Source organism: Vulpes vulpes, chromosome 6, assembly GCF_048418805.1.
Source record: "Vulpes vulpes isolate BD-2025 chromosome 6, VulVul3, whole genome shotgun sequence".
NCBI classification, from domain to species: domain Eukaryota; kingdom Metazoa; phylum Chordata; class Mammalia; order Carnivora; family Canidae; genus Vulpes; species Vulpes vulpes.
The window spans coordinates 103,071,686-103,094,218 of record NC_132785.1 but is presented as its reverse complement, the minus strand read 5'-3'; the positions used below and the strand labels follow the sequence as shown (position 1 = coordinate 103,094,218).

Sequence of the window (22,533 nt, the reverse complement as noted above, 5' to 3'; positions counted from 1 at the left end):
CAACCCAGTCATCACACTTCTTTGGAAATCACTTGGAGCATCTCTCCATATCTCAAGCCTCTGTTTTATAACAAGAGGCTAAGCCCTAAGTACATAGAGACCTGTGAAAAGATCACCATGCAGTTTCTCTCCTTCCTTGCTCGGATCCCTGTTGAACACTCAGGCAAGTCTCTTAGATGTTGTTGTTGTTGTGGTTTTTTTTTTTTTTTTTTTTTTTTCAGCTTACAGAGCACCACCATCCCCTCTACCTTGGCTCATCATATCTCTTTAGTGTCTTATTATTTCCACTGATTCAGGGTAAGCCTGGCCCACTGTAGTCTTTATTTAGATCATCTTTATTATACCTGTGGGTAGATCTTGTAAGCAGGCCTTGGCACAGCTTTATTTGTGGGTTTCCTTTTAAAAGGTCACTGTGAAACAGGAAATGTGACTAAGAAAATCTTCTTCTTCCATGAAATCTTCTTCATTAACTGGAAAAAAGCACCCGTCCCCTCTCCCCCAATACTTACTCATGGCCCAAACAGACACATTTCAAAAGAACACATAGTTCCCCAAACACTGAAAAGTGCACCATGAGGCTCACGTGTGGGGCGAGTGGTTATTTGTCAGGTTTGCGCTGTCTGGGGCCGCCCTCGCGCCCACACGTGCAGCCTGTCACCGTTCTGCGTAGCATGTGAGGCTGGTGGGCACCCGGGAGGGCCGGGAGGCCTGTGGCTGCCCGAGGGGGAGCGTGAGCATAAGAGCCAGAACAGCTGCCAGTGTTCCTATGCATCAGGGCCGAAGCGGATGGGCCCCGGGTCTCCTGGCTCTCCAGCCACATTTGCTCACTTAAACCACACGCCTATCTCCTTAAGCTTCTGGAGGGGCCCCTTGCATCTTTCTTGTAGTACAGAAGCCAGGTGATGTTGTAGTGGGGGTGGGGTGGGGGGGTGGGGGAGCAGAGGAGGGGGACCAACATGGGCATGCTGGGAGGGACCCTGGGCACATAGTCCAGGCTTCCTGATAGGGCTTTCCTGGGGAGGCTACTGCACTTGGGATCACCTGGTTTGCAACCTCGCTTTGCTTCCCTCAGCCACACAATAGAAAAACAATAGTCTTTCACTTATAGGGTTGTCATGAGAGGAAAATAAATTAAAACACAGAAGGTGCATCCAGGACAGTCTTGGTGTGCCACTCCTCTGTAACTTTTAGTTATTATTCTCATGGGTTCCTCCTTCCTATTTGATTCAAGAATTTGGCACCAGCCATGGGTTTTGTTGTGAAAATGGCCACATTGAGGTGCCATCTTATTCCTGGCCAGTCTCTGAGTGGCCAGGAGTTTGCCAGTTTGTCAGTTAAGAAAATCTGACAAAGGGCACCTGGGTGGCTCAGTGGTTGAGCATCTGCCTTTGGCTCAGGTCGTGATCCAAGGGTTTTAGGATCGAGTCCCCATTCGGGCCCCCTGCATGGAGCCTGCTTCTCCCTCCGACTGTGTCTCTGACTCTGTGTGTCTCTCATGAATAAATAAATAAAATATTTTTTAAAAATCTGAAAAAAAAATACAGATGATTCAAATGCACAGTCAATACCGCTGGGGGCTGAGGTGCCTTTGTAGACAGGCTATATGCATCAGGGAGCCGGGGGTCTGAGGAGGCCTGGTGCAGGGCTGCAAGCAGCTCCTTAAAGACAATGAATGAATGAGTGGTGTGGTGGGCCCTGGAGCCATCCCAGGCGTGGCCACTGATGTTGTCGTGGAGAATACAGATTGAGGTGCAGGATTTTGGGGCTCCATGGACTTAGACCAGATGCAGACATGGCGCATGGGAGGATGTGAGGGGAGTCTCAGCCAGACTTAGGGGTGCAGGGTCTCAGCTTGACTCACCCCTCCATCTGCTGCTCTCACTCCCAAAGCCTTTGTCTGTATGCTGGGAAATTCCTGGGGGATGGTTAAACCCCAGCTCTACAAGGCATGATACTCTTTTCCTGAGCTCTGAGTTGCTTCACTGGGCTTAACAGCTTCCTGAAAATGTAGTCTTGCTACACTGGAGGAAGGATAGGTCATCCACAGTGTGGGGACCCTGAGTCAGCAGGATTTAATAGGGGAAGCCAGAGCTGCAGCTGCGTGTGTGAAGTTAACAAGGCCGAAGTTTTAATAAAATTGTTATTTCTATTGCATGTGTCTATGCATTAGGCACCAATCTGCATTCCTCCAATGTCAATGTAACCTTTTGTCTCTGTCCTCTTCCCCACCTGCTGACACACCAGGGTTGGGGACCCTCTGTCAGGGAGTGAAGCACACGTGCCCAGTACTGAGATACCTATTGCAGACCATCCCCTGCATCTAGCCACGGCTTAGGCCTGGCTTGTGTTCTGCTGTGCCACCAGATCGTTTTCTTTTCTCACCTACTCCTGGTGGATAGATGAGCTGTCCTTCCTCGAATGTACCTGGATGCATCATAATTACTTGGGTTGCTAGAATTGGAGGGGGTTGATGATTTCTGAAAAATTTGCTCTGATATCAATTACATCTCTTTTTTAAAATTATTTATTTATTTATTTATTTATTTATTTATTTATTTATTTATTTATTTATTTATTCATGATAGACACAGAGAGGCCAGAGACACAGGCAGAGGGAGAAGCAGGCTCCATGCAGGGAGCCCGATGCAGGACTCGATCCCAGGACTCTAGGATCATGACCTGAGCCAAAGTCAGTTGCTCAACCACTGAGCCATCCAGGAGCCCCCAATTACATCTCAGTAAGACTGGGAACCCTGTCCCCTACATACACACACATGGCACAAAGCTAGCATTCAATAAATACAAATAATTATGACCCCTCCCCTCCCTAGACAAGAAAAAGAAGAAAATGTGCTCTGTTTCTAAATGGGATCAAAATAATCCTTAATTTTTTTTTGATCCCTGCTTGGGATCCATTCCATATATATATATATATATATATATATATATATATATATATTTAAGTAAATATATATATATATATTTTTATTCATGAGAGACACACACAGAGAGAGAGAGAGAGAGAGAGAGAGGCAGAGATACAGGCAGAGGGAGAAGCAGGCTCCATGCAGGGAGCCCAACGTGGGTCTCGATCCCTGGTCTCCAGGATCATGCCCCGGGCTGAAGGCAGGTGCTAAACCACTGAGCCACCAGGGCTGCCCAGGATCCATTCCATAGTAAAACAAAATGACAATGGACCAAGTTTTCATTGATTTTAAACTGATTTGCGACAAAACGAAATTCCTGAGTAAAAATAATTTTTGGTAAACTTAAAAGTGGGACTGCTAGTGGTGTTTCCCATTTATTAACTTAGTGTTTGAAAGCACCATGTCCTGATTTTCCTTTTTTTTTTCTCTCTCTCTCCGAGGTCCTTTACTCTTCTTCCAGAGTTTTCTGATGCAGATCTGGGGAGAAACGGCAGGGAGAGAAAAGTGGGAGTTGGTTGGTTTGGGGTTAGGAAATGGGAAAGAGTAGACCTTTCCAGTTCCCAGTATCCCTCTATCCTGAATGTCTTCTGAGTTCCAAAACGTGGCTCTGGGCTGCTTTTGGAATCTGCCTGTGCCCCGGGCCCTGGAGCCTCCTTTGCGGCACCCCCTCTCCGAGCCCCCTGGGGTGGACATGGGCAGAGGCAGACCCTGTGTGTGGGGGTGGTGGGAGCCTCACACCCTAATGGGACTGAGCTGGCCATAACGCCTGTCTCTCCCAATTAGTTCCCCAAAGGGAACAAAGCGTTATTTCTTTCCTTCCTCAGTTCCCAGGCACTGACTGGGGGGAAAAACAATCCCTGGCAGCTCAGGGGTTAAAAATAAAACACAGCAAGGGGGAAAACAAGCCAGGCAGCTGCAGCGGCTCCTCAGAGCCCACTCCAGGCCAAACAGAGGCCCCGGCAGCTCCTTGGAGACTTGAACCCTGGGCGATGGAATTCTTCCTTGCATGGAGGCTATTGTCCTCTGGAAAGGGCCAGGGCCAGAGGAGGGCTGGGGGAGCACTGGTCTCCCCGAGCTCGCAGTCAGCGAGTTCCTGAGAGCCCAGGGGCTCTGTCCCACCCAGCTGGGGTGGGGGAAAAGGCACTGGGGGCACCGTCCACCCCTCCCCCTCTGAGAAAAAGGGGGGGTCTGTTGGGGGGGCTTGCAGAGGCCTGGGCACCAGTTGTTACCCTACTCCTCAGCCTCAACCAGCCAGTCACTGGGATGGAATAAAAGGCTTGGTTCCCTTGGCAACGGCAGGGTCTATGGTCTTTCACAGAGTACAAGATGGGCTTGGGGGTGGGGGTTGAGGGGACAGCATGGGGGAGAGGTGGGGGGAAGAGGGGGATGGGCAGCCTGTTTACCAGCCTTGTTTGAGGGAAGCTTTTGTAGGTTCTGGCCTGGGAAATGCAGGATACCCTAAGTGTGGGGGATGCTCTTAACTGCTTCCCAGTTTCAAGCCACAGTTGGTGGTCCATAGCAGGAACAGGATTGTGTAGGCCTCACGTTGACTTCCTAGACGGCTCAGGAGAGTCAAGTAGAGCCTACCTTTCTAGGTACCAAGGCCTGGACCTGTTTTATGACTAGAGACCCCTGGAAGTGTTGATAGATGCTTGAGCCCATAGAGAGCTATTTGTGAAACCGAGATTAGAATAGCAGGCGCCTGTCTCCTGGGTCTGATCTCGATGGACCAGACAAAGCTATTTTTAATATCAAGCTAGTGGGTTGCTGAAATAATGACAAAGTGCAGAGCCTGGGCTGACTTTGTCTCAAGCACTAGTCTCTGTGAAAGGAGTTAAAAAATCTATTCACATACCAAACAGATGCGTTTAGCCTCAGTGAAAACAAGTGATAAGGGACAGAAGACCTTGACCCAGGGTTTTGGGATTAGAGGTCCCAGCGTGTTGTCACTAGCACGGAGGTGTATGGGACTCTTGGTGTAACCTTTTCTGGGGTTTTAGATTGTGAGAGCTTGAAACCCGGCATTAACAGCAACCGTACATTTACGATGCCTTTAAAAGGGCGGCATCTACCAACCAAATAGAACAAGAGTCAATAAACTGATAGGGTGGCTTAAGAAGAGAGATGACTAGTGTAAATCAGCACACTGTTCAGGAGTCTTAAAGTGATTTTATTTTCAAAAAAAATGAAAAACAAAAAACCACCCAGATTCCTATCTGCTATAGCCAGGCAGGTTTAGAGACAATGAAAACTAGGTTAATGGTTGCTTCTAGTGGAAGGCTTGCTTAATTCTTCTGCTTTTGCCTGAGGATTTGCGGGTGAGGAGGGGTCAAGGGAGAGGTGACAGAGTTTTCCCGAAAGAGTGGCCAGGGCCATCATCATTGAAGTACTTCCTCACGCACACCAGGGTCAATTCCTTCAAAGCTCAACTCCAGTGGGTGGGTCTCATCTGAAAGACACAATTTGAGGAAACCTAGAGGGTGGGTCGTAAGATGAGGAAACACCTGGGTGGCAGGTTCTCGATAAGGAAACAATCCTGAGATACCACTGCGGCTGCTTTGCATGCATGACCTGTGGCCAATCAGACAGCCGCCTGCTTTAATCATCATCATCAAAATAATAATAATAATAATAATAATAATAAAAAGGAATCACTTATCACCTAATTAATTTACTTACCAGCTGGCAGATTGGCAGAGAATAAGTCCCAGCAATGCACAATAATAACCCATTTAGAAAAAATGCAAAGAATGGAAGCCCAGAGAAGAGAAACTAGCACGGGCTTGCCATGTATGTGTAGCCATTCATGTACATACAGTCTCATTTAAGTTTAATGACAATTCAGTGAAGTTGGTGGTGTGATTATTATTCCCATTTTGTCGACGAGAAAACTGAGGCCTGAGCAGGTTAATTCACTTGAGCAAGATCCCATAGCTGAAGGTAGAGAGAATTGGGTTTTGAATCCTATCTGATGATCTTAGATCCATATAACAGCCACTTTCAGATATGAAATCTCACTTGATTCTCAAAACCACTTATTAAGGCAGGAGATTATTTCTGTTTATAGCCTCAGAAGCTGAAGGTCATGGAGTTTAAGTGACTTGACCTAATCACAAGACCAGTATGTGGTAAAGCTGTGACTGCTCTGGGGCTTTTCCCACTGTGGCATGTGGCCTGGTCTCGAGTTCCATTCTTCATAACTCTAAGGAGATTTTAACATTCGCCATTCACTCATTCATTTATTCATGTAGTCATTCAGCTAATATCTGCTGAGTACCTGTCACAAACCAGGCATCGAGGGGAACAGAGAACGAATGAGATTTTTAAAAAGTCTCTGAGTAAAAGGATTTTGTAACCTCACCGTCCTGTGTCTGTAGTTGTGGCTGTCAGTGGAAATCTTCCAACATCAATGTGCTGAACCGTGTCTCATTCAACAAGCTGATACATTTACAATGGGAGAAGGCAAACAGTAGGCATTACTGAATCACAGACGATCCCGGGACACCTCACTCTTTAAGATGGACACAGTCATTCAGCAAGCTTTGGATGCACTCACGGTGACACTGGAGTGGAGGCAGAGGGAAATAAGTCCTGGCCAAGGCTCCCTGGGGCCCAGGTTCACACAGCACCCCAGCCTAGCAAGCATTCCTGTGTCCCTGGGTCCGTGGACTCCGTTGTGAGGGAGCCCTCCCAGGGACAAACTTCCTCCCCCTATCTGATTTCATGGGCCAGCTACTTCCTGAACAGACCCAAATACTTATCAGATGCCTACACTTAACGTCGGCCCGAGTCAGGCTTTATGGGCCCTACTCACCCATCTGCGCAGGATTACTTTTTCAAGCAGATTTCTCACACGCAACTACCACTACCACGGGGAAAACCTCGCTCCCCAAGTGACACAAGTCACCATAATATGTCAAGGGAGATCAGAGCCATTTAAAGACAAACGGGATGTGGTAGTTGCCTGTGAAGAGCATGCAGTTTCAGGTGGGCCCATGAACAAAATTTCATCCTGTCCATGTGGCCTGACATTTCTTCATTCATCTGGGTCACCGTGCAGGTTTTATTAGAGCACAAGGTGGAGGGAAGCTAAGGAGTTTCTACAAGGAAAACAGAGGTGATCAAGGAATGGGGGGTTGGGAGGCAGGCAGGCCTTTGAAGAGAAAGTGTTGATTGAGGTATTCATTCAACACTTACATATATTGAGTGTTTTCCCTGGGACCTGGTCCTGCTCATGTTTACGTACCACCCAGTGCTTAGTAGGATCCTGTGAATTGAGGGCAGGACCAGGTCGAACAGGCTCTCTTGGAAACAAGGGTTGACCTCTGAGAAGGTAGAAACTGGATGGGGAGGAAACATGAATGCCTAATGCTAACCTCCACCTCCATCTGCAAGGGTTTTGCTGCTGAAAGGCACCCGGGAGACATTGATAGATACAGTTGCCCTCTGTGACAGGAAATAGTCTAAATTTTAGAGACTCAATTAGGAAACCCTTCACATTCTTTTGGTAAATGTTAATGGCACTGTTATTCATAAATGAGACCCAAACTTTTTTTTGTAATCTTTCACATTTTGCTATCACTTAATTTTATTGTTTGGGATCTCTGCCTCTTTTTTCTTCTGTCTAGCTTCCCCTTCTTCTTCTTTTTTTAAAGATTATTTATTTGGGAGAGATAGAGAGAACAGGAGCAGTGGGGAGAGGGAGAAGCAGGCTCCCTGATGAGCAGGGAGCCAGACGACCTGGGGCTCCATCCCAGATCCCAGGACCCAGAGATCATGACCTGGGCGCCCAACCACCTGAGCCACCCAGGCACCCCTTAGCTTCCCCTTCTTAAGTAGGACTGCTAGATTTAGCAAATCAAAATACAGTACACCAAGTTGTAATTTCAGATTAACGACAAATACGTTTTTTAGTTTAAGTATGTCCCAAAGAATGCATGGGATATGCTTACACTGAATAATTATTTGTTTGTCTGAAATTAAAATTTAACCTATGTGTCATGTATCTTATCTGATGACACTTCCCCCCTGCCTTCCACGCCTGAACCTCTTTGGGTTTATTTATTTGGATTTTTATTGCCCGTATCAGCTTGTCTCAGGGCAAAGAGTTTCCAGGTTTGTTATCTTCTGTGTGAAGGAGTGTCATGAGTTGTCTTCACCTTTCTTCACTGTCTGTCCCTTTGCCAGAGATTTCAGAAAATGATGTGTTTCTGTGGAGTTTATTTTCTCTTTAATTCTATGGACGTCCATGTTCACATTTGCCTTTCCAAATAGGAAAGTGCTAAGTACATCAGATGTTCCCATGACCAGCTTCTGTATTTCTCCCATTCTTTCTTTTTTTTGGGGGGGGGGTCATCATTCCTCAGGTATTTAATAGAGACTTTAGGATGGATAACATTTGATAGTACCGTGAATCTAGAGGCAAAGACCCAAGGGGATTAAATGTCAGCAGGATGAGATTCAAGATTCTCTGAGGTTTCCTTCCTGATAATGCCCACATTAGCCAAGAACCAATGTTTCCTGGGCAGATAGAAGATTGATAAGGGCTGTAAGGCAGCGCAGGTCCACTCGATAGAATCCTTGAAGTCTGTGTATTTTGTCTTTTCCTGTTGTGTGTTGTATGTGTTATATGTGTGTGTGGGATGTGTGTGTGTGTGTGTGTGTGTGTGTGTGTGTGTGAGTCTGATAACAATCGAATAAAACAACTGAGAGAGTAGAGGAGGGAATACAGGTAAGAAAGATAATGTTGTGCTCCTGACAGTGCTTTCAACACAAGATACTACATAGTAGAGATGTGTTTGGAGGCTTAAATTATGATTCTTCTCTCTCTTCTGTTTTCCAAACCATGCAATATAATTCTTGGAGTTTTTAAAAAAGATTTTATTTTTGGAGTGCCTGGGTGACTCAGTCAGTTGAGCACCGACTCTTGGTTTCAGATCACGTCATGATCACAGCGTGGTGGGATCAAGCCCCGAGTCAGTGTCCCTATATTTCTCTAACTTAAAAATAAACCTGGGGTGCCTGGCTGGCTCAGTTGTTGTGATCTCAGGGTTGTGAGTTCAAGCCCCGTGTTGGGGATACAGCTTATTTTAAAAAACACACTTTTGTTATTTATTTTTATTTTTAAAAGGTTTTATTTATTTGAGAGGAAGATAGAATGAAATAGGGAGAGAAAGCACGAGGCGGGGCGTAGTGGGAGAAGGAGAAGCAGGTGGGGCTTGATCCCAGGACTCTGGGATTGTAACTTTAGCCAAAGGCAGATGCTTAACCAACTGAACCACCGAGGTGCGCCTAAGTCTTTTAAAAAATAAAAATAAAACCAAAAATTTGAAAGTGTTCTTAAATATTTAATTTTTAAAAAATGCAAAGTCTTGCTATTAAAATACCATTGACTATAAAAATAAAACATGACATTATAAAATTATCAAAACATATAAATGCTTTGTAAACTTCACATATTATTTTCTGAGTAACTGTTCCATGATTCCATGACGAAATGGTAGTGCTGCTGGAACTGGAACTCATGCCTGCCTGGCTGAAAACCCAGGCCCTTTCACTGTATTGTAGCAGAATGTACTAGTTGAATCTTGTAGGAGTGTGTCTGTTCAGAGTCTCAGGAGTAATAATCACATGGATTTCAACACTTCATTATTAAATTATGTCTCTATACTCTGAAAGCTTACACTGCCTACCTGCACAATAATTGATTTTTCACTATTGATTCTTCTGCACAAAATTTATAGGGCTTGTGAATAAACCAGCAATGGAAAGTCAATTATAATAACAGCCACTGTTTCCTGGATGCCGCATATCAGGTGCTGAGATGACATTTTAATCCGTTTCACTAATTTAATCCTTGCAACAATTCTGAGGTCAGTTCTAGCCGCATTTTATGGGGGGAGGAAATGGAGATTCAGAGTAAGATCCTACAGCAGTAGGTCAGGAGACTGAGATTCAGAATGAAGAGCCTAGTTACGTGCAATGTGTTTCCTTGTATGCTAATCCTTTTAAAAATTCCATCACCCCTACAGAGGGTAGTAACTCTCTGCATTAGAAAAGGAGAGTACTTTCCTCCCATCCTCCTTCTCTAAGCTGTGAGTAAACAGTTCCCATCTTAATAAGATCCTTAAAAGAAGAGAATGAGAGAGGACAGCTCAGGAGGAGTCACAGTCCGCAGAGTCGACTTAACCCTTTGGATGCCTGCAGTTCAACTCAGAAACACTCACTTTCTGAAGGAGCTTCAAATCTGGCATCTATCTGATGCACCCTTTTAAACTGCTCCTTCCCTTGGAGTTTGTATTGTGAAGGTTGCAGAGGAAATCTGCTTCTTCATTTCGTCCCAGGCCTCGGGAGGATCATTTTCCATATTAAACAAAGCATCACACATTCCTGAGAATGCCTCTCCCACAGACTTGTTTTGACAACCAGGAGGGAAGATGGGAGGCCCCAGAATGGGCTGCATGAGAACCCAAGAGGACCTAGGAGAGCCCTTTGCAAAACACTGGTTGATTATTTCCAGCTCCCCATCAAGCTGCACTTCTCAGAGAGCAGCACTTATCAAAGGGGAGACACCTGGTTCTCTAATAACCTTCCCCGTGTCGGAGGTGTGTTCGGAGCCTTTATCACCCTGATGGTGACCTGGGAATGTCCATGCTTCTGGCCAAAGGTTTGTTTATGTGTTTCACTGAATAGGTTGAGCATTTATCAACCATTATTGGTATTTCATAACTGTTCCTCTTGGTGTCGTAATTAGAATTCTTTTTGCATTCTCAAATTTTGACATATGATTGTTTTTGTATGGGATACTTTGGTTTCAAAACCACTCCGTTTTCCCCTTGTGTGTGTGTATGGGGATGTAAAAAGGAGCTCAGGAGATAGGGTTCTCCTAGGACTTTCAATCACAATGCTTTCTTTCCAGAAAGTCCATTTGGCACTATTTTGGTAATAGAGTCTATCATTAAGTTATGGGTTTCCCTGCCTTTATATCTCCGTGGCAGGCATTACTTCCCATTTTATATAGGCGAGGAGAGATTATTGCTTAAAATCTTAGTGATTTTGCTTCCTCTCCAGAATAGCATTTTTATCGTCATGTAGCAAGAATATCTACACAGATTTATTTGGTAAAGATTCTATTCAAAGGTCTGGGTACTGATTAACACTGCTTGGCCTACTGAACAATGGGTGTAACCTGGGCTTGATAAACCAAATAAGACCTTTGTCTTGTTTTGCTGGCTGGCAAAACTGCCTGTGCCATAAAATCCTTTAGCCTCCAAGAAGAGGCCAGGATTCTTCTTGTTATGACCTGGTTTTTATTTCTTGTCCCTGATGGGCAGTTATATCAAGGGAGGCGCGTGCTGATAGGAAAGGCCTTAAGGACGTGTGTGTGTGTGTGTGTGTGTGTTTGTGTGTGTCCTTGTGAGTGTGTAGATGTCTATAACATAACACACTTGTGCACATGCTCACAAACATACCACCCACTGGGATCCCAGCTGTGGGGGATGGGATGGTGAAGCAGCCAGGTGAACATGGATTGCTTGTGCCCACTTCTTGCTCCAAAGTATCCACATCCTCTTCCTCACCTGCACTGGTCTGGGTCACTTTGCTCAGGTGGATGAAACAAAGGACTAAGGAAATTCCAGCTCCAGTAGTTTCCTGAAAGAGCTACTCTGGTATCCTCATTGATATCTGGAGGATAGTGAGTTTGAGTATGAGAATAGACTAACACAAACCCACCCCTCTCTTGGGAAAACTGCTTGGGCTTGTTCCAGAATGGGGTCACCAGTGTCATGCTTATTCCCTAAAAATACCCCTACTTGCTAAAAACTAAAAAAAAAAAAACAACCCAAACCCCGAAATCCTAATATGCCATAGTGAGGTTTTACAGCCCTCAGGATCCTCCCTGTATCTTTGCGTGTATCCTTGAGAGTGAGTTCCTTGCCCCAATTCCTGACATGGATCTGGTCTTCAAGATGAGAGAACAAAAGCATTAGGAAGACCCCACTCCAGTGAATTTGATGCCTGTCCGTGGCTACTTTTTAGAATGTATTATTTGGAGGAACTGAGGTTACTTGAGGGAGGGGGACTCTCAAAGGGGATCAAGCTTATAGCTTTAAAATACCCAAAGGGCTGCCATGGTGAAGAGGAAATAGACTTATTTAAGGGTGGAAGGGTGGAAGTTTCTGGAAGGAGTATTTTGGTTCGATCTAAGAACAATTGTCTAACAACCACCCAGCAATGAATGGAAAGCTTCCTTGAAGGTGCAGAGAAAGGGCCCACTCTCAGGACACTGCAAGCAGAGGAAAACAGGGATGTTGTAATGTGAATTCCAGAAGTACACGAGGTTCAGCTGATGACCTCCAACGTTCCTTCCAGCTCTAAGATTATATGATTCTATATCTGTAATTTTCCATTTCCCTATTAAGAAGAAAATTTTCCACATTCAAATTTGTTTTAGTATTTGATAAAGGTTGTAGGATGATTTCAGCTCTCGTTGCTCTAACATAGGGCTTACTCCTTTGTATTATGGCTTAGCAAGACATAAGCACATCAGTGCTATTTGTTGGACAGAGGAGATGGGAGTTTACTGAGGAGTGGGAAGGTGCTGGTTACATGAGTCCTACTTTGGAGAAGTTGAGAACTCCGTATCTTGCCTCCTACCCAGTTTCTTTCTTTCTTTCTTTCTTTTCTTTCTTTCTTTCTTTCTTTCTTTCTTTCTTTCTTTCTTTCTTTCTTTCTTTCTTTCTTTCTTTCTTTCTTTCTTTCTTTCTTTCTTTCTTTCTTTCTTCCTTCCTTTCTTTCTTTCTTTCTTTCTTTCTTCTTTCTTCTTCCTTTCTTTTCTTTCTTTCCTTCCTTCTTTCCTTCCTTCCTTCCTTCCTTTCTTTTTTTCTTTCTTTCTTTCTTTCTTTCAAGATTTTTAAATTTACTTATTCATGAGAGACATAGAGAGAGAGAGGGGGGCAGAGACACAGGCAAAGGGAGAAGCAGGCTCCATGCAGGGAGCCCGATGCGGGACTCAATCCTGGGACTTCAGGACCTCGCCCTGGGCTGAAGGCAGGCACTAAACCGCTGAGCCACCCAGGGATTCCTTCCTACCTAGTTTCTGAAATTCCTCCACCCAAAGGATATCTTATCCCAGTCTTGGGTGGTGGACACAACAAAAGCAGTCTGGAGCCTGACTGTTCATTATGTCTACTACCTTGACAGTTCCTCTAGCGTTCTTCCCACCCCCCACAATTCCATATCCTTCTCATGGACCCTGTATAATACAGATTTCCTCAGGAATCTTTGGAAACTCTTACCTAACTTGAGGACAGACTGAACTTTCCTTAAAAACTGACTCTCTTTCAAGTGCTCCTTCCATTGAGCTATTATAAAGAATGAAAACCTATTTAAAAAAAAAAACCCAAAGAGAAACACTAGCACTAAACACCTATCAAATGCTAGATTAAAACTTTGACTTTAACTTTTAAGTGGAATGTTCTTTTGCTTCAACATAGTTAAATCTTTGCCTTGAATCAAAGATTGGTTGTTTTCTTTTTCCTTACAGTTACTTTATGAATATCCTTTCTCTCTCTCTTGGGTTAAGGATATGTTGCAAAGAGAGTTCTAGGAGTTGAAAGTAAAACCTGATAATTCAAAAATGAATAAACTCATACAAACTGATTTTATATCAGTGTTCACTTCAATTAGTAGAGTGTATCAAGGATCTGAGATATAAAGACCTCACCCTTGATGGAATCCACTGGGGGAACCAACCCTCAGCTCTTCTAGTGATAAGCGAGGAGAGGTAAGTATTAGCTGTCAAATCCCTTTAGCTAAATTTCAGACGAAAGGCAACGAACAAAGGTATTCAACATAATTAGTCACCAGAGGACTATGAATCAAAGAGACCTTGAGATACGCATCTATCAGAATGGCTAAAACTGAAAACGAATGAGATATTCAAGTGCTGGGGAGGATGTAGAGCTACTTGCAAACTCTCATGCACTGCTGGTGGGAATGTAAATTGGTACAACCCCTTTGGGAAACTGCTAGGCAACATCTAGTAAAGCTAGAATGCCCACGATCCAGCATCCCGCTCCTAGGTATATACCTAAGAGAAAGGAGTTCATAAGAAATGTGTACAAGACTGTATTTGCAGTTTTATTCATAGTATCCCCAAATGGGAACCACCACAAATGTCCACCAGTAGGAGAATGGATGAATAGATTGCAAGGCAGCCATGCAGTGGACTCCAACACGGAAATAAAAAAGAACAAACAGCTGAAATGACTGACACTGCAACATTTTTTGAATGAAAGAAGCCAGGAGTACTCCTCAAGGAGTATTTCATTTAAAGAAAGTTGAAGAAGAAGAAAACAAATCTATGATGATGCAGAACTATGATGACTGTGGTAGGGGGTAGTAACAGGGAGGTGGGGTGAGGGAGATGTTCTGTATCTCAATCTGGGTGGGGATTTCATAGGTGTATGCATTAGCAAAAATCCATTAAGCTGATGATTTAAGATTAGTGCACTTGAAACAACAATGAGATACCACTTCATTCACTACCATGAGGAAAACAAAAAAGACAATAACAAGTGTTTTGTTAGTAAGAATGAGCAGGAATTGGGGCACTCGTACGTGGTTGGTGGGATTGTGAAGCAGTTTTTTAAGAAGACTATTTGGCAGTTCCTCACAAAGTTCAACATAGAACACCATATGGCCAGCAATTCTACTCCTAGGAATATACTCAAAAGAATTGAAAACATCTGTCCACACAAATACCTGGACATGAATGTTCATTGCAGCATTATTCACAATTGCCAAAAAGTGGTAACCACGTGCATGTCCATCAACTGATGAATGGATAAACAAAATGTGGTGTATCCGCATAGTGAAATACTCTTCAGCAATAAGAACAAATGAAGTATTAATATCTGCTACAATACGGATAGATCCTGAAAACATGTGTTGAATGATTCCATTCACATGAGATGTCTGGATGGTAGACAGAAAGTAAATTAATGGTTGCCAGGGGCCGGGAGAGGATGCAAGGAGGAAGAATTACTCATGGGTGCAGGGTTTCTTTCTGGGGAGATTAAAATGTTCTTAAATCAGTGACAATGGTTGCACAATTCTGTGAATATGGTAGAAACCATTGAACTGTACACTTTAGAAGGATGGCTCAGTCGGTTGAATGTCTGACTCTTGGTTTCACCTCCAGTTGTGATCTCAGGGTTGTGAGATGGAGCCTCAAATCAGGCTCCCAGCTCAGTGGGGAGTCTGCTGGAGATTCTCTCTCCCTCTGCCCTGCCCCCCACTCACACACTCTCTCTCTTTGTCATATTCTCTCTCTCTCAAATGAATAAATAAATAATTTTTAAAGAGGATGAAGTTTATGGTATGGGAATTAAATTTCAATAAAGCAGTTTTTAAAAACAGATTAGTGCACTTTATTGTGTGTATTTAGACTTCAAAGAGAGAAGAATAAAGATGAATTCTTCGACTGAAAACAACAACAGGGAAAACCATGTGAGTTAAAAAAAGAGAGAAGAGGCAGCCCGGGTGGCTCAGCGGTTTAGCCCTGCCTTGGGCCCAGGGCGTGATCCTAAAGACCCGGGCTCCCTGCATGGAGCCTGCTTCTCCCTCTGCCTGTGTCTCTGCCTGTCTCTGTGTGTCTCTCATGAATGAATAAATAAAATCTTAAAAAAAAAAAAAAGAAAAAGAAAAGAGAGAAGAGAACTGATTTGCTTGAACATCTTCCGGAAGTGCCAAGTACTTTCTGTATAGCATTTCGTTTAGTTGTCACAGAAGTCCAATTACACAGGCATTTCCACATGAAAAGTGAGGAAACTGTCTTCTTCAGTAACTTGCTAAGGTTTCCAAAGCTGGGAGTTAGGATCCACGCTATTTATCCTCCCTTCCTCTTCCCCCTCAGATGCATTCCTCTAAGGGCTGGTGTTGGCCTGGGAGCTGATTTTGTCTGGAACACTCATGTGGCAGAAGAGGACCCTGAGACCTAGATGGTGATGTGGCTTCTATAAGATCCCACCGCCAGCTTGTGGCAGGGCTGCATTAAACCCGGAGCTACCAACGTAGGATTCTTCTAATAGCTGATAAAATTAGTAGCACTATATTAAGCCCCAAATCAAGTGGCTTTGTTTAGTCCAGTCATCTCAGAGACCAATCTGGAAGGGCTCAGTAGAGTGAAAATGTGTTCCCCTGGAGCCCAGAACTCCCTCCTGGGATTCTCACTCAGAGCCTTTCTTGTATAGGCCATCCGGGTGTTCGCTTCAGCTTTATTTGTGGCAGGTTAGTGATCTATCACCAAAGGAATGGGTAAGTTAACTGTGGTGGGCAAATACTATGGAATATTCCCAGCTCTTAGAAGCAGGGAACTACAGGCACATTCCATGATATGACAATTTTCTTACAGCCAGAAAAGAAAAAAAAAAAAAAGCAGGCAACCAAATGCTCCTTAGAGCAAACCACTCATAAATTAAAAAACATAACTCCCCACAAATTAATACCATATATTATTTTATAAGGAAATATGCATAAAGGCCCTCTAGAAACACATTAGTGTAATGAGCTTTGGGGTGAGGGCAATTCTGTGGGCATGGTGATGCCTTGAGTAGAATAGCATGATTAACTCAATTCTTTACCTCTGAGGCCTTGGGGAAAAAATATTTTTATATCGGATATTTTATGGAGACAGAAATGTGTCTCCTTTATTTAACTGGTCGAGGCCTGAGTTCACCTAGAAGTATCTAAATCAAAATCTACGAACAATGCCTTTCGAAGTAAGGAGAAATTCCAAAGAGAGGGTGGTCCCTGCTTGGGTAGTTAGTGTTCTTCTGCAGATGCTGCTGGCCTTTCAAGGACAGCTCACAGGAGGCTCTTTCCTCCTTCCTGCTTTGTCCTTGACATTCATGACAAGATCCTCTTGAAGGCAAACAACCACACTGTCTTCCTCAGAAAGCCCACCGGCCTGGAAATGGGTTCCAGGTGAGGAAAATGAAGGTACAGAATAGGAACATGATTTGGCTACGGCAGGTATTATGGAGCTGAGTCATATCCAACATTTGTAGGTTGAAGTCCTAATCTCTCGTACCTCAGAATGTGACTATATTTGGAGACAGGGCTTTTAAAGAGGTAACTAAGTTAAAATGAGGTCATTAGGGAGGGCCCTAATCCAATCTGACTGGTGTCTTTATAGGAAAAGGAAATTTGGACACATAGACCAGCGGGAGTGAGGGTAGGAGACATGTGCAGAGAAAAGTCATGTGAGGACACAGTGAGAAGACCACCATTTGCAAGCAAAGGAGACAGTGCTCAGAAGAAATAAAACCTACTGACACCTTGATTTTAGACTTTTAGCACCCAGAACTGTGAGAAAATAAATTCCCATTGTTTAAGCCACTCAGATCATTGTCAGCTGCCAATAATTTCCTTACAAGTGTCACAGGTCTGAGTAAATCTGTAAATCTGTTTAATTCTGTGAGATTTTATGGCAGTCCTAGCAAACAAATACAGTAGGAATTGGCAGAGCTGAGATGTAGCCTCAAGGGATTAAAAACAAGACTTGGTCCCCAGTCCTCTGATTAGTTAAGTTGTCCTGTAGGTCTTGCTTCAGCAAAACTCTGGAGAAATTTTCCTAAAAAAGACACCTCCGGGGCACCTGGGTAGGTCAGTCGGTTTAGCATCTGATTCTTGATCTCAGCACAGATCTTGGAAGTCAAGCCCCATCTTGGGCTCAATGCTTGGGTGTGGAGCCTATTTTAGAAAAAAAAGACACCCCCGTCTCTTGGTGGTTGGAAGAGCTGACTAAGGTGGATCTCTGGGAAGAACAAGAGATGTTCAATGAACTCATCTAGCCTCTGCACCCTATAGTTAGGGAAGCCTTGAGCAGTTGGCTGACAGACAGGGCACCTGGCGGTTATGAGTCCCCAGGTGAGGGGCAGTCATCATACTTGGTGAGAGACATTTGGCTGGAAGTACCTCTCAACTGACAATAATTCCTTTTTTTTTTTTTTTTAGGATCTCTTTTTTTATTATCATTTTCTTTATTGGAGTTCAATTTGCCAACATATAGCATAACACCCAGTGCTCATCCCGTCAAGTGCCCCCCCAGTGCCTGTCACCCAGTCACCCCAACCCCCCGCCCACCTCCCTTTCCATCACCCCTTGTTCATTTCCCAGAGTTAGGAGTCTCTCATGTTCAGTCACCCTCCCTGATATTTTCACTCATTTTCTCTTCTTTCCCCTTTATTCTCTTTCACCAATTTTTATATTCCCCAAATGAATGAGACCATATAACATTTGTCCTTCTCGATTGACTTACTTCACTCAGCACAATACCCCCAGTTCCATCCACATTGAAGCAAATGGTGGGTATTTGTCGTTTCTAATGGCTGAGGAATATTCCATTGTATACATAAACCACATCTTCTTTATCCATTCATCTTTCGATGGACACCGAGGCTCCTTCCACAGTTTGGCTATTGGGGACATTGCTGCTATAAACATTGGGGTGCAGGTGTCCCGGCGTTTCACTGCATCTGTAGCTTTGGGGTAAATCCCCAGCAGTGCAATTGCTGGGTCATAGGGCAGGTCTATTTTTTTAAGTCTTTAAGGAACCTCCACACAGTTTTCCAGAGTGGCTGCACCAGTTCACATTCCCACCAACAGTGTAAGAGGGTCCCCCTTTCTCCACATCCTCTCCAACATTTGTGGTTTCCTGCCTTGTTAATTTTCCCCATTCTCACTGGTGTGAGGTGGTATCTCATTGTGGTTTTGATTTGTATTTCCCTGATGGCAAGTGATGCAGAGCATTTTCTCATGTGTTTGTTGGCCATGACAACTGACAATAATTCCTTTGCAAGTGCCACAGGCCTGAGTAAATATGTACTTCTCATGAGTTTTTTTGAAAGACTGCTCACTCCAACAGCCCATTATAGGGCTTTAAAAAGCCCAAGTTCCTTCTGCTATCAGACCAGAGATTATCGTTCCTATATCAAAGGCCTAAGGAAGGTTAACGAAGTTCAGGAGTGGAGGGGCTGAGTCTGGGTCAAGCCACAGAGCTGAGGAGGTCTCCCAGTACCGTACACCCTAGGAAAATGTCCCAGCAGAAAGAGGGGAATAAAGGTTACTTCCTGTGTCTTGAGTTTTAGCAATGTTGAGGCAAAAAAACACCCAGTATTTTTGATATAATTTGTGGTACCCACTTTCTCTCTTGTCAGTGTCATGGGTCTTCTAGGAGCCAGGGAGTTTCACTGGTAAAGGAGAATAGACACTGTACGTCTGTGTTTTGGGGCGATACCTTGTAGCAGTGGTTTGGGGTATATGGATATGATGGGAAAGTTAGGTTAAAAATAGGAAAAAGGGGAGGAGGGACCGCTCAAGTTCCATTGGCTTCCCTGAAAGGTTTGAGAACCTCCTAAAACTTGGGCTTTTTTTTCAACCAGCGGCAGGCCACTTTGGGACTTGCCTTGGAGCCTCATTAATGCTCACAGGCAACACCTTTCCCACACTATTACCCTTTTGGTCCATGACAGACCAAGTCAAGTCCTATAGGATTTAAGACAGCCCAAGCCTGTCTAGGGCATCTGTATTTGTTTGCTTGGCTGGTCCAGTTGAAATACCAGTTGAAGAAGGTGTCTCAGTTTATCTTGGTTCAAGGATGTTGCCTACTTCCCATACCCATATTCAAGGCACCATGGCTAGAACCCAGCTAGACAGTCCAGGGGTTTCATATTCTATATCTACCACTTACATGGTGTGAAACTTTGGCAAACTACCTAATACTCGAGCCTCAGTTAGCCCAACCATAAAATGGGAGAATCATTTTGATTCTATAGTGCTGCCAAGAGGAAAAAGTGGAATAAAAATATAAAGTGCTCCTGGCACAGGGTGGGCATTTAAAAATATTAATTTCCTTCCTTTCACTCAGAGGAAGTTTGTGCTATTCATTCATTCATTCAACAAATGTTTATTTATTTATTAAAATTTTTTTGTGAGTAGGCTCCACACCCAATGTGAGGTTCCAATTCACAACCCCGAGATCAAGAGTCATATGCCTTACCAACTGTGCCAGATAGCACCCCTGCTCGACAAAGTTTTTTTGAGTGCCAACTAAAAGGTAGCACATGGTGCCCCCTGCACTTAGGCAACCTGGTGGCCTAGATAACCCTGCCTTAATGAAATGTTTAGTTGAGTGGGTAAAAAGCAAAGTGGAATCAGGTGTCAGGGAAATTGTGGCGTCATGTTTTCTCAGCCTTGTTCTCCAATGTCTTGTCACTTGGCCATGGGGCTAGACATGAGCATGATGCTCAGGGGAATTCTGTGAACCAACCTTGAGAACAAGACAGCGGTGACTCACAACAGGTTCGTTTCCGTCAGCAGCAAATGAAGGGCTGAGGACGAGGTCAGGGAGCCCAGCAGATGTCACAACAATCACCACCATCTCCTACTTATGAGGGACTCTTCTCCCCTTGCAAGCTAAGTGCTTTCTGGGCATTACTCAGTGAATTCTCACAGCCTCCCCAGGTGGCAGGAGGGGCGGAGATTATTAGAGATGAGGAAACAGGCACAGCCAAAAGATAAGTGCCTTGCCTGAAGTCACACAGCCGGCAGAGGCGCTTGACCCAGAATTGGGTTGCCCAACTTGGAGTCCATTGGCTCACACTCTGACCATCAGGGCCATGAGGTCAGGAGGCTGTGTGTGGCTGTGGGAGGCGGGGCTTGTGGTGGCAGGGCAGCCTTCCTGCTAGTTCTTCCAGGCCTCAGGCAGGGCTTCTAATTCTACACTGTATTCTGTTCCAGTGGCTCTGAGCAGTGCGTTTAGGGAGATTCCAGTATTGGTCTCTTCCTTGTCCCTTGATATTGTCCTTAGGATGTTAATGCAAGGGGACCCTAGTGGCAACCTAATCCAATCCTTTTGTGTTATATATGAGGAAACTGAGGCTCAGAGTGATGAAATGACTTGCCCTGGTCACAGAGATGGGAAGTGGCTGCACTAGGTCTAGAGCTCAGCTCTCAGTCACCGCCAGCCACCCTCCCCACTCCGCCACCAGGAAGGTTCCCAATAGTGACCTGGTTCTGCAATCCCAGTGCTCTCTGTTGTCATCCGCCACTCCTGACATCCCACTTTGGAGTTCCAGGCCTCCGTTCTCCCAGTAAAGTGCCTCTATGGGATTTCTCATGGAGCCCTGTCTACCTTGAGAAGCTGTCTTGGGTACTAGCCGCAGGATGGATACCTGGAAGGTCCCAGGAGGGGAGCCACAGGCTGCTCCCATACTTGCTCTTGTCCGCAGCACCAGCCCTTCTGAATCACCTTTCTCGCTTGAGTGCTGAGTGCATTTAGCACATGTGGGAATATTTTCCGATGACAGTGACTTCTTCTCTGCCGGAGATAACATCTGTGTTAGTAAACTCTTTTACCTACCAAGCTTGCCACTTTCTTCCACCACCCGGTGACATATCCCAGGGGCCTCCTCGGCTTCAGGAAGGGGCTGGCATCTTGGGCAAAGTGGTTCATGGCCTCTGTCTGCTGACTAGCTTGCCTTCTGGAGCCTAGTGGACCAGTCAGCCAAATTGCATTCTGGGGGCACCTGGGTGGCTCTGGGGTTGAGCATTTGCCTTCGGCTCAGGTTGTGATCCCGAGGTCCTGGGATCAAGCCCCACATCGGGCTCCCCGCAGGGAGCCTGCTTCTCCCTCTGCTTATGTCTCTGCCTCTCTCTGTGTGTCTCTCATGAATACATTTTTAAAAATCGCACTCTGTTTCACCCTCAGTGGTCCCCACACTTGAAGCCTTCTGGTACGAATGCGGGTAGATGGCTGTAGGTGAGAATGATCTACTTTTTAATGCTTGTGTTTTGATCTCAACTTAGCATTTTTGATGGTTTTTCGATCTTGTCTCTCTCTCTCAGGGTCCTGGGAGCAGGGACACTTAAACTTTGTAGATCCCTGTGGCCTCATTATTCTACACTCACACAGACCTCACAGACACTGCTGCTGCTGGGAAGATACCACGGAGGACTGCTGCAAATTGACGTCCCTGCCTCCCCATTTCTCTGCAGTCCAGCAGCCTGATCTCCACCATCCCATAGGAGCTTGCCGGGGAGGCCCTATGGCTCTGGTTCACAGGAAGGCAGGAGGGGAAGGAGGAAAGGTCCAGGAGCAGTGAGGGTGAGAAATCGCTGATTCTATTATGAAACGAGTCCCCTGTGGCCCAGAGGTGACGTCGTCTAGTCACACAGCTCTAGGATTCTACAGGCACTGATGGGAGACCTGCCCATGGAGCTGTAATAGAGCTGACAGGGTGGTGTAAAGGTATTGGCACTGGGGGCATCAGAGAGTGGGTGCGCTCAGCACATCCTGCTCTGTGATGAGAAGTCTGCTTTGGATGCCCTCTGCAGGTACTACCTGCCCCTTTGGGGTTATCTAGGCCTCTCTTCCTGATGCTGCAAGCACTCTACATCTATCTCATCCATCTGCTCGTCTGAGAACTGGTATTATTACTGCCATCTTACAAGATAGAGAAATTGGGGCGCAGAGCAGGTGTGGCGCATGAGTGAAGTGAGGCTGAGAACGCAGGTCTGATCCCAGCTTGCAGGACATACT

The 22,533-nt window shown here is 45.0% G+C and overlaps 1 long non-coding RNA gene across 1 annotated transcript; it reads right to left on the bottom strand.

Annotated features, from left to right (window-relative positions):
• Positions 1–5,081: 5,081 nt before the first annotated feature.
• Positions 5,082–21,312, bottom strand: LOC140599387 (uncharacterized). The gene is made up of 2 exons (XR_012002212.1): positions 21,167–21,312; positions 5,082–5,376 (listed from the first exon to the last, which is right to left on the bottom strand). It is a non-coding gene; the product is annotated as an uncharacterized lncRNA (long non-coding RNA).
• Positions 21,313–22,533: the final 1,221 nt, after the last annotated feature.